General features: G+C 39.0%; 1 pseudogene; it reads right to left on the reverse strand.

The window, feature by feature from the left end:
- Positions 1–379: 379 nt before the first annotated feature.
- Positions 380–7,155, reverse strand: LOC120108450 (annotated as a pseudogene).
- Positions 7,156–10,339: the final 3,184 nt, after the last annotated feature.

The following is a 10,339-nucleotide window of genomic DNA, read 5'->3' on the forward strand; positions in this document are numbered from 1 at the left end:
ATGAGTGATTATAATTGGTGGCATGCATAGCCATGTAGTGCATGCAGTATGAAAAATAATTTCTGCTCCTCCCCACCCCATCCCAAAAGAGCCTGGAAGTGGAAGCACAGTTGCTGAACAATTTATCACTCAGGAAAATGTTGCGACCCCCAAAATGAACCAGAAAGGCTGTTCCTGATCTTTCAGAAAGATAAAACAGAAGATGAAGTCTGACTAAGATGCAGACCTCATAGTAATTTTTTGTTCACAGTATTCAGGCTCTAGAGACAGATGGCCTCGATTATCAGATCTCAAATCAGCTCTCCCGGGTCCCAGCCATATCTTCCAACCTCTCGGATGTGGTATGCTCGTTGTCCGCTGCTTGAAATGGCGGGGCATTTGACAGAAGGAAATCATGTATTGCTATTACACTACCGTAACACATAACATCCAAATTTGCAGTCCACAGAATGAATCGAGGTCATTGGGAGCAAAATACTCTTATACACAATTTACAGATTAATATACAGGCCGCCACAAAGAACTATGGATATATTTGTGATGGTGTGATGCATGCAACATCGTTGGAGCACATAGCTGCTCCTCTCATTGCAGCTCGGCTATGTAATTAGGCAGCTCGCCCTGGCAAAGGTACTCATCACACTGGGAAGCAGATTCCCAGCCTCTCCGGAGTCGAATAATATCCTCAGTAAAAGTTGAACCTGAGGCTCCTATGAAAACATTTGACAATGCACAAATTGTTTTATCCAGCATGGCCTCTACCTGCATACAATTAAAACCAGCTTAGCGAATGCTTCAGTGTTGACAGTCATCTAACAAGGGGACAGAATAGAGTGCAAACCCTAATGGGTTTATTTTTTATATATAAACTCGGATTGTTTTTCTTAAGCCGAATATTTCACCTGACTATCTCCAGCTATGTGATTTCGGTATAACAAGGCATCCCATTTCTCGGCACTAGCATGAGCTGGCCTCTTGACCAGAGGGACTGGCTTATCATTAAACACAACCAGAGACTGTAGAAGATCCGTTTCACTCGTAGCAGCATCCGTAGAAAGATAAATCACAGGGGCATTAGCTCTCTCTACCACTCGTAGTATGCATTCTGCAGCTTGGGGAATGGGATAAAAGCAGCTCTCTTTTTTCACATTGCTGCAAGAGAAAATGGAATATACATACATGGTCAGAGAATCACCAGTTTATCTTTAACAAAATTAGTAGTCAGAATGTTGTGACTGCTGCGTCACCACCATGAGTTCTCTCTCCAACTAATTACAGAAATCTCTAACATATTAAAAATTCATATAAATCAAGAAAGCAGCCTCTATATAAATTTCTAGCACTCAGACATAGAATCATGACTCAAAAGAAAGTTGTGACTACTACAAGTCAGTAGTGTCCATAAAAATGAATCCATTAGTCCGGTAGTCCTAACAAGCCCCCATAAAAATTTTTTATGCTGTGCCATCAGAATCAAAGCATAATAAGTTCTGCAGTTGTTCTTTAAGGGAAAGATTTGCATGTTTGGCTTATTATGAATCACAGTCTGATTATATCAGTTATCCTGTCCCTGGCCTTGTACTGCAGCCATCGGTTCTCTCAATTTTCCTAAAATCAATGCTATTCCGGAAATCAAAATGTGCTCTAGAAAATCAACAGAAAAAAGGAGCGACATAGATTTCTAACACTTAGAAATGGATCATGACTCTACTGCATGTTATCATATCAATAAATCAGTCTCTAGAATGAAATCTGAATTTGTTACTGGCAAATTGCAGAGGTGAACTTTTAATACTGCATTGGAATTATAATAGTGTGCCAGGATGTGAAACAGATTAAAACAAGCAGATTGTTACAATTTCCAACAAACAGGGTACCCCTAAAGATATTATTGAGAGCGAATAGATTTTTCCATTTAGTGCTTCTCACTCCAAATACTTTAATGAACATTAAATATAGTAACCGTCCACCAACTAATTGCAGAGAATCTAGAATTGTTTTCAAAAGCAATAACAATAGTGAGTGGAGAATGTTTATCAGCATGTTGAAGTGAAGCAAAGCACGGTGCTTTAAATAATAAAAACAGTCAAAAACCATTCAGCTCGGTGCAACATTTAGTAATGGGATTAAACTTCCAGATATTATTGACCATCAAATAGATGCTAGAAATAAGTCTCGAGATGTATAACAAACATCCCATTGAACATAAATTTCATCAACTTAATCAACAGAAAGCAAATAGGAAAAGAGAGCCATGCTTCAGAAATAGACCAGATACCAAACACATGCAAGAGTTGGGTAGGTATCAGCCAATGCCGAAAAGGATGCAAAGAACTGCACAATCATATATTGTTAGGTACAAAAAAGTGAATAAAATGAATAATAAACCTCACCATATGCATAAAATGTGAACATAATATGGTGAGAACATCAAGAATTTTAGTCATCAATTATAAGAGTACTCTAAGCCATAAACATTGTACTGCATCTTTGTTCCTTTTTCTTCTTTCCTCTTCTCTCCTAATAGAAGCTACAACAATGAAATGGAATTCATCAATTTGGCATGAACTGATGACTTTGTGCCTTCTTTGTTATGCCGCACTTCAAGATTAGGGTTCAAGATAAGCATTTATCAAAACATGCCCCATAGACAATGGAGTGGCAATATGAAAAACCACATACACAACCCAGTCCATTATATCCACTTCTTACTTGCCTCTTCGTCATACACCTACTTCATTCAAAAGACATAAATAGAAAGGCTTAGATCTCAGTACCGACGCCCGTCCTAGTCTACAGCCAGGGTAATACAGTACTGGTATGGACCGGGACAGACCAGAACAACCATTAAATGAGAATGAAGAGAAACATTTTTAAAAAAAAAATTTAAAAAAGGTGCCTTGAGATGCTAAAGCCACTCAAATGTCAGAATGTAATTGTCCCAACGACCCAGTTGGAAGGGACATGGGGTCCGGATGTGTCCTAGCACTCAGTCTCTCTTCAGTTCAGTATACTTCTGTTGCAATGGACTGGATCCTTAATCCTTGCATAAACCTCTTCCAAATAGTGAGCTTCAACAATCCTTTCATGAAAACATGTCGAATGCTCTCATGTTAATCAATTCTTAAGCAAGAATCTTAAACATCAGCAAAACATAGAGTCTACTTTGCCACCCCCAACAAATGCTTGTCCATAGGCATTCATATAGGAATCCAATAAAATTTATTAACCTTCCTCAACCTCAAAGAAATCCCCAATCTCTGATCTTTGGTGATTAAAAGTTGTATCCCATCAAATCAGCTCTCATCATAAATCTCACAATTACTTCCTCTTATTTGTTTTTAACCATGTAAAAAATATTTGAAAATTGGCCTCAACTGTTTTGAACTATAAATAATTCAACACAATGTGATGCTGTTTACTTTCTTGAATCATTCTTGTCTGGCATGAGAGTATCACTAGAGATCTACAGATAGGCATGTGATCAGCATCGTTATAAATTTTGAATCTAAACCTACATAACTCCTTGAGACACATTTTGCAGAGTGTACAAATTTGAGTCATCTTGTCCTACCTTACTAGAACTAAAAGAACATTTGACAGATCTAATAAATAAATTTTGGTTGTCACAGTGCAGTTTTTTCACCAATAATCTACAAGCAGATAGATCTGAACCCCTACATCATGTAAGAGATAACCTTTGTTCACATCATGTTATGTTCTTTTCCTTAACAATATTGTAAGGAAATACTGAAATTCCTCAACAGCAGTAATCGTAAGCAATTAAGGAATCATCTAGTATTGATTTAACCTTGACTACAAATCATAATAATGAGATAGGGGCCATCTAATTCGAGTGAATTGTTCCCCCCAGAACACCAAGGATTGTTGCTTTCAGTGGAACCCTGGTTCCTTCTGGTCAATTCCCGGAAGGCCCAAGAAAGAAAAAAGTAACTACTTAGTAATCAAAGTGCCTTTTGCAGCAATCATGAGCATTTTTCCCTGCTTGAATTCCAGAAAATCCCCAAATCTAGTATAATAAAATGACATTTAAGACTCTGGATAGACCTGCTAAGAGTTATGGGCAGTATATAGAGTAGTGCTGATTCTATTTGCTAGTCTGCTTAAACATAAGTACCATGCATAACCTGCCATCCTAGAGTTGAGCATGTGAAGCCAGAGCCCAAAGGTGAGGCCCTTGTCTTTGGGACCCATTGCTTCAAAGCTAGAATTTCCATTAATGAGTCACAGCATCGCAACAAACTGACAACAATATTTCTCCTCAAATTACATAAAAGTGAAGCTGAATAACTTGCCTCCTCCCGTGCTTATCTGATAAGCTTAGAAACTGACCATGACATATCAGCTCAAATTGATAGGATGGGGTTTGCCATCTAAGGTTTTTGACTACATTGCTTGGATACATATTCCAGAGTTTGGATACTAGCCAAAGGTTTCAAAGCCTCCAAGTATTAAATAGGATTAAAACTATAACTATTATATGTGTTCGTGCATTAAATTTCCGTGAGCTTGTAGTTGTTTTCAGAATGATTCATAAAAAATAAGTGTTGAAACATTCTCTGCATCAAGGTTAGCATTATCTAACCCACAAAATATGGGTGGTGAATTAAGCCAAAAATGAAATAAATAAGTTTCCCTCCCCCGCAGCAAGAGAAGGTTGCATAAATTTGGTAAAATATGTTCTTAATTTTGGGGTTAGGGTTTAGATTTTTTGAATAGATTGTGGAAAAAGAGTAGGAAGGGAACATTCTCTCCAACAATGTATAACTAAACAACATCTTTTTTATTTTCTATTCCCAATCAAAATTCCACCAAGTCAATTACATCAATGTATAGAGGCATCCTTTTATCCAGGATTTTTCAAGGAAGACACTATGTAACCTATGCCCCATCCACAAATTCTGAGAGCATCAGACTCTACAAGCTAGCTAAAGTAATCTCTAGTGTGCAAAGTACCTCTGTCCTTTCCATCATGGTGTTCCACTTCCTTCATTCAATCTTAGCCAAGCCAAAGAGTAAATTGATGAATCTAATAGGAAGTCGTATAACATAATAACTCATCCAGCTCATGTTTGGACCACATATCACCATATTTAGAACATGAAAATAGCTAAAGGATTAGGACACGTTTTAGATGGGAGCTATTTTCATCTAATGTTCCTTCATAACTTCCTAAAAGTCAAACCAGATGAAAGTCAGAATGATCATTGAAAATATCATGAAACTTTGCAATAGTTCATAGACCAACAAATCTCAAACTGCAGAAGAAAAAAAACAATGCAAGACAAATACCTGAATTGAAAGTGACAAACAACTGATTGTATATAAACAAATGAGCTCGAAAGTATAACCTATCCATACTTTAAAAATGTATCACATGCCATGAGATGCTCACTACACATTATATCATTCAATTAAATTAGCTAGAAAATAAACACGTAAAGATAAAACTTATAAAACATAAAGATAAAACTTATAAACATATAAAGATAAAACTTACCAGAATTTCAAGAATCCATGCCGACGAAAATGCAGAGCTTATATAGTTTGCTCCCCAAGAATGTCTGCACAAAGCGTTGCGCTGTAAGAATAATAAGCCGACTTGGTTGGATCACCGTCTTGCATTTGTGAGCAAGTGGACCACCTGGCTGCATCACCCACTCTTCCTCCACATCTGCATAGAACATATCCCCAATAGCAAGAACCTCATCATCAGACGAGAATTTGGGCACAATATCATCCACGACCCTCTTCTTTTGTGTCTTCAACTTGGCATCCTCAGGCCAAGCAGCTTCAATCTTGCCCAACGAAATCCCCGACTTTCCAACCTCTTAATATGCTCCCCATCCAGATAACAAGGAGGTGATGCAATATAGCATATAAACCTATCTATCCTCATCTTATGGTTCTTCATTTCATGGAATTCTTCGAATGTGATCACAACCTTTCTACCGAAGCATTCATTAATGTGGTCGATGTCCAACACCCGGTCGTACTGGTAATCAAGTTTGGAGCTCGGAAAAATCAGGGTGCGGCCTAGAAGTGCAGCGAAGAACATATGCTTCTCCAGACAGATCAAATGGTTGGACATCTGGCCAGACAAACATATAGCAAACAAGTATCGATCTTTCTGTGGCTTCCACTCAATCGTCCTTCTCTCCGCTGGTCTCTCCACTTTCCTACACACATCAACTCCAGAACTAGAGGGATCGAAGTCCACATTGTCATCTGATGACCCTAGGGAAGCGTTTCCGACCCGATGAGTGGAGAGAAGAGTATTTTTGGATCTGTTTATTCAGCTTGATCTGCTTCTAGCAACGCCAATCTGAACTCCTCGAACGAGACCGAGTTCAAGGACTGCGGCAGATCGACGACTTTACCTGAAGTGTTGGAATTGGAGCTGTTGAATGGAACTGAAGGAGGAGAACGAGAGACCTCGGATCCGGAATGAGCGACGGAGAGTGTCCGATTCCAGAGTCTCAGAAAACCTAATTGTTGGTTTCTGAGAAGATGGATGGCCCGGAGCTCGGACTCCCGCATCCTTTCGCCGGTGGAGTCGGCCTGTATGATGGAGACGCCGCGGAAGAGGCTGCCGAGGTCGAGGGAGAAGAAGAGGAGGATGACGACGAGGGGGGAGGCAGATGACGAGGAGGTAGCGCTTGCTGGTCCAGAAGCCGCGGCGGATCCGAGTGGGAAGATCGCCAATCTCGAAGGCAGCGAAGCGGCGGCGGGTCTTGACCTCGTTTTGGGGGACGAGGGCCCCGCGCTCCTCCTCCTCGTCGGAGGAGGAGTCGGAGGAGCGATCCCTCTCCATTGCTAGGGTTTCTTCTGAGATCGAGGAGATGAGAGGAGAGGATCAGAGTGAGGCCATGGGAGTGGAGATCTCGGGCGGAGATCTCCGGCGAAGGAACCGAGGAGCAGAGTGAGTGCAAGCGGGAAGAAGAGGCGAGGGGAGATGTATCGATTCACCTTCCTTCGCGCGAATCTACCGTTTGATCGCACAAAGGTCGGTTCGAGCCTGTGCAGCGGATGAATGAAGGGTTCGAAGTGCTCTGAGATTTGTGCATGGAGAGATCCAACGGTCTTCGTAGCCAGAAAAATGAATCATTCTTTTGCGCCAAAGATACAACCCAAAGCCATAATAGCGTCTGGTGAACGAAAATTAGCCCCTGGCTGCCGCTGACGCTACGTTATATAACCCAGCTTTTTGGGTGCTCATATTTATCTGTAAACAGTGCAGCTAACTGAGTGCATTACTCCAAAAAAAAATTTATTGAAAAAGGTTGGTATATGCTTTCTTACTCTTTTTTTTATTATTATTTTTGTGAATGTACTCATGCGCGTATGATATAAATTAAAAAATTATAATATAAATTTAATGCTAAAGTTTTTTCTTGAGAAAGTAGGTAATATAAATATATGCAGTGAAGATTTTTTTCCAAAAAATTAAATCAGTATTATATAAAAAAAAAGAGTAAATAAGTCTTGGGCATGTCAAAATTGTCCGCGAGAGAATTGTTAATTTTGAAAGTTTTGTATTATATAAAATTATATACATGGGTTAAATGGAGACAATACATAATTTTTTTATGGGATAAGAATCCAAATCAATGACAAATCCAACCATCATTAGACTATTTATTAACTGTCTAAACGTCCTCCTGCATTTTTAAGCAAGTGCATCCATGCTTATCAAACCTATTAGCATTTAAATTATTCAAAAGCCCCCTAGAATTATTTATTAATCAAAGTTTGAGTTTTGTCCTGACTAGACCTTTATTTTTGCTGTCCAGCATGATTCCTTTTTCTGAAGATGAGAGATATGAAGTCCCATACTTGCTATCTATTTGCATCATTACTTTTTCTTAAAAATACAAAATTTGTTCGTTGAATTATATTTCAGATCAAGAATCAATATCCATACAATTACTGGCTAGTGAGCCGGCCCATAGATAACTATAGTCAAATTATCCTTTATCTACAGCCCAAAATAGTGCAAATTTACTATTGCTTGTCACCAAAAGCCTGAAGAACATATCATGAGCCCAGAAAACTTATAAATCATAAAATTTAAATTAGAAAATAATATATATCTACCGGTCGGTCTTTCTCGGATCTGCATAATGCTTGCATGGAAGCTGTTGATTCAAGTAAATATTCATGTGTCATTTTGGTCCTCATAATGTATACTAATCTTATTGCATCATATGGGTGATAGAACTTTTGTATAACTAGGTGGGAGCTTACAATATTAAATTAAATTAGACCAGTGATATATCAGGTTGGATAAATAGGAACATATATATTAGAAAAAAATTGCAATTTAAACTTAATGTATTTGTTAAATTGATCAAAAATCCAAAATTGGACTAGATCTATTTATTATAATGTAATTTGATATGGCACTTGCAACTTGTTTAATAAACAAGATTGATCATGTCATGTTCATGATAATTAGTCAATGGGGACTTAAGAAAGTTAAATGAATCTTAATTGATTAAAAATGATTTTAAGTGGGCCAGATTCTATCATATTCGACTATTAAATATGCCAAAAACTGAGTGAACAACTGAGGAATCAAAACTTGGAACCCATCTATTTAGTAAAAAGATTAAATTGAGCGGAATACAATCAGCTTATATTGGACTAATCGAACCCAGACTTAGACCCCAAAGCAACTAATCTTTCGTCCGTACAAAACCAGCTCCACTCACAAACTCAGAATTTGAGCTCACTTGATTATTTGATCCCGCAGACCTTCTTTAATCTGATGATCACGATAACCGTTCGATCTTGATGGGTCTTCCCGACTAGACCGCCAGCTTCAAAGCCAATCAGACGGCTATGATTCGAGGACTCCTTGCCGTCTTTAGCGGCGCGTTCAATTCCTTTAAGACCATAATATCCTTCTCCGTTACCACAATTACCAACTCGTCTCGCAAAAAGCGATCCTAAATGAGGGGTACTTCAGTCAATTAAAACCCCGAAGCCCGTCAACCGCCTTCCGCGCCCGGGTCCTCGATTTCGATACTAAAATACCCCTAACAATTTCTAAAATTACAGAAAAAAATCCTATCATCTATAATGTTAAGGCTGACCGCCGAAGATCGGGGGACTCCGTCCGTTTTTCAAGCTTCGAGGGAGGCCTCCGTCGAGAGCGCAACGAAAGCCGAGCGCCGGTCGGAGATGGACCGCCGGGGGAAACCCTAGATTTTCTCCGGCGGTGGGTTCGGCTTTTAAGGCTCTGGTTCCAGGGCGTTCGAGATGGAGATCCTCAACAAGCTCAAGAACCTCGATGCCTATCCCAAGATCAACGAGGATTTCTACAGCCGCACGCTCTCGGGAGGACTCATCACCATCATCTCCTCCATCATTATGCTCCTCCTGTTCATCTCCGAGGCCAGTAAGTCCTTTTTTTTTTGAAGAAAATAGGTTCTAGTTTGTTCTTTGTTTGAGGTGGTGACTTATTATTAGAAAGATGAAACAAATGCTTCATGGGGTCATGGGTTGTCATAAAAATTAAATTTTGAGTTTAATGGCTTTTGTTCGTAGATTTTTATCAATACTAGGAAAGATTCCAAAAGAATACGTCATGTGATCATGGGTTGAACAATAATAAGATTTTGAGTTGATTCTTATTATTTCTTCTACCTCAAAATATCTGCAACATCCCGTTTGATCATAAGACCATAATATTAATTCCTAATGGATCTGACGATTAGCATTGCATCTTGGCAATGTGCCACCCATTTGATCAATTTGATTTTGGACCTTAAGCACACTTAATTTTATGACGGATTCTCCTGTTTGGGGATCAAAACATGTGGAGACAGATATCTTAATATATATCTTGGCCTAAAAGCAAACAGCGGAAGCGGAAATGCTCATTGATCTAGGCTAAAATGTGCGTTGAGCAAGGCTTAAAAGGGCATGAAGCATCCTATCCCACGAATTAGCAGATCATATTCGATGCAAAATTTATTATTTACTTTCATAAATCTCAGTGCATGATCATTTATAGCGGGCTTAAAAGCCATAACCTATATTCACTGCCTCTCTCTTGTATCATTTTGTTTGAATACCCTTTGCTTCTAGGTGTGCAACTTGGGCTGCATGATGTGTACCACCCCATAGTTTGGGTCTTGTCAGCAAATAAATATCGGGTTTGGTTTGCAAGCATCAAGTTATTTCAAGTTTTATAAGGTTAGGGTTAAGGATTTGGCAATGCCACTTTTCGCAGTCCTGTTCCAGGTTGATATAATACAAGTGGTGAATCTATATAATACAGAAATCAGGTTAGCTTAGTGCAGGCTCAACC

This window comes from Phoenix dactylifera, unplaced genomic scaffold (genome assembly GCF_009389715.1).
Source record: "Phoenix dactylifera cultivar Barhee BC4 unplaced genomic scaffold, palm_55x_up_171113_PBpolish2nd_filt_p 001342F, whole genome shotgun sequence".
NCBI lineage: Eukaryota > Viridiplantae > Streptophyta > Magnoliopsida > Arecales > Arecaceae > Phoenix > Phoenix dactylifera.